The following is a 3219-nucleotide window of genomic DNA, read 5'->3' on the forward strand; positions in this document are numbered from 1 at the left end:
TGAATAAGAAAATAATGAATAGGAATAAAATTTTGGGAATGATGAGAAATGATAGTTTTTTATCAAAATTATCAAAATTAACAAGAAACAATTTTGTATTATAATTCTCTACAAAAAAAAAAGAATGAAAAGGAGCGAAGATGCACAGCTATACCTCATAAATGGTAATTTTTATAAGGAATGTTGTGTTATTCTCCTCATTTCCTTGGTCACCAGTCACCCCCAATAAAGTTATATCGAATTAGAAATAATTTGTATTTTCAATTTGTGATATTAGTACAAGATTTTAGAATGTTTTTACTGGAAATGAAAAAGTAAAATATTTTTGGATCATAGTTTTGGACTAAAATATATTAAAAACTCCCCTAATTGATATACAAAAATATATTTTGGATAATCCCATACAATTTTAGATAGTAAAAAATTGTAAATTTTACTCGATTCTAATTCAATTTTTATAACATATTAGTAATATAATGTAAGAAATATTAAATTAAATGTTATTTGAATAAACCCGGGCGTAGCCCGGGCAAAATCTCTAGTAGTAGTTAATAGTAGCAGTTAATATATTGATGACAAAAAAAAGTAATAGTTATATATTGAGTAAAAGGGTAATAATTAAGAATATCAAAATTTTAGTTAACGGTTAGGAAAGTTATCTCGTTTGAAAATATGACTTTTGTTGTTTCCCTTGCTGCTTTTGACTTTTAAAGTTATACATTATTTTTGACGAATAAAAAGTTATACATTATTTTTAACGAAAAAAATATCATAGATTATTTTATATGTCATGATTTGGACGTTAACATGTTAAATAGTTTTACAGAATTGCGACATCAGGACAAAATATCGTCCCTAACATTATTTTATACTTAATGTAATTTGACAACTTCTTTTCAATTAATGTAATTTTTAAGATGAAATTATACAATTTTTAACATTAATTACTGAAAAGACACATATATAATTTGACAACTTCTTTTCAATTAATGTAATTTTAGGATAGAGCAACACAACCTTTGACATTAATATATATGTGTAAAAACACAACTCTTGAACTAAAATAAGTGAGATTAGCGACAATTTTACTTTGACAAATGTATGATCATAGACTATTTATGGATTTTATTTGAATAGTTACATCTTTTCAATTTAAATGGACGCACTCTTTTAACTTAAAAGTAATTATTTGAAAAGATATTTATATAAATAGTTACCACTTTTCAGTTTTAAATAGATACTTATATGTTTATGACAACTTATCATATACAAATCAGTGACCATTTTTTTATCAAGTATTAATGACCATTTTTTTATTTGTCACCTTTGAACAATTCAAATGGTGTCTTTTCATAAAAGGAAATATAGCTAGTAACTTTTCACAGTATTAATTGTGACCTTTCACGAACAAAATTATAACCGTCACAAAAAGTATTAGGTTAATTAAACCGCATGCATGCAAAATATTTTTCATTCCTGAGAATCTTAATATGCATGTAGATGTGGACAAAACAAAGTTCCAGAGTAAATCGCATGCATGCATTCCTTGTAAACTTTTTGTTATGAATTCTATATATAATGTAAAGCAAAGAATTCGTTCACGTATGACTACTATCGACAAAAATCCATAACAAAAGAAGAACAAATTTCAAGCACTTGTTCAACCATTGCACATGTTCGTTTATGTTTCAAAAGAATCAAAACTTACAGAACCTTAAACGTTATAACCAAAAAATATTTCCAGAAACTTAAATGCCACAATGCAACATTTCCAGGTGCCGTGTGTATATAAATTGTTTATGAATGTACACTTAAATACATGTTTTACGTTTAAGCTGGACATGATTCTTTACGTTTCTAATCCAACATCAGAATTCATAAATGCATGCAAAGCATTAATTCATGCATAAAATGTTTAATTATTTTTACCAAAAAAAATGTTTAATTATGCCGACCCTAGCTTCTATCACGAACACTCACTAATGGATGTAATATGTTCGTTAAAAAGATGTGAGAAGGATACACGTGATGGTTCGGGAAAATAAATTAGAAGTTATGTTGAAGGAGAAAACATGATAGGAGAACTTGACTCTAGATCATAATGGCAAGCGATTTATTCAAGCTCGGAATAAAAAGATTGCAGTTTGGACAAGACCTCCTGCTGGTTATGTTAACTGTAATGTTGATGCATCGTTCGATCATTTGAATATGTTTTCTAAAAATTTGTATCCATGTAATTGCTTAGAACTTTTTTCCACCATTTTTTATTAGTTCGATTAGTGAAATTTTTATTTTGAAAATGCATGGTAGAGACTATTTATAGATTTTAAAAATCTGTTTGAATAGTCACAACTCTTAAATTTGAATAGTCGCATTCTTCCAATTTAAAGATAGTTATTTTGAAAAAATACTTATAAGAATAGTTACAACTTTTCACTTTTTAAAAGATACTTATATGAAAAGTCACAACCATTAAACAATTTTTAGAAAAGATACAACCTTCCAACATTAAACTTTTAGAAAAGACACAACTTTTTAGATATCTTTTACGAAAGATACAACCTTTCAACATAAGTGGATTCATAAACTTTGGAATTAATTGAGATTGCTATTATTAGTAGATTGATAACTTCAAATACCGCCTTATTCTTGTTTCTACCTGCTCAAAAACAATAAGCTTTAGTCAGATCTATATTATGTAAATCTTTTCAACTTGTATGGGATCTCTCTTCCTCCGAAAATGGCGATAACTGTCACGCAGAACGCTTGTTCCTATCATCTCATGGAATCTCATCTAATTAACTTCACTACCTCACACCACAACAAAAAAAATTGTCAGGAAAATTAACATTGGCATATAATTAAAAGGAGACTCACCTTTCTCAAGATGCTTAGTGTATTAACCAGATATAAACTATTTGCATTGAAGTTGATAAAGAAAAACTATTTGCATTAAAGATATCTCAATATATTAAAAAATAATAAAAGAACAGAAGAGGAAACAAGATAAGTTTCTTAAATTAGAAACTTAAAAAAGTCAAAAATGCTCTTGGAACATTTGCTTTCATATCTAGTAATCTATGTATTTTATAATTTTAAATTTAACTACGCAATGAAACTGTATTAAAAATTAACTATGTAATGGAACGTTTTAATAAAATATGACCACAAGCATGGATTTGTCCAGCTTAAGTTTAGGATCGGCCCTGTCTCACAGTA

This window comes from Brassica rapa, chromosome A09 (assembly GCF_000309985.2).
Source record: "Brassica rapa cultivar Chiifu-401-42 chromosome A09, CAAS_Brap_v3.01, whole genome shotgun sequence".
Classification (NCBI taxonomy): Eukaryota; Viridiplantae; Streptophyta; class Magnoliopsida; order Brassicales; family Brassicaceae; genus Brassica; species Brassica rapa.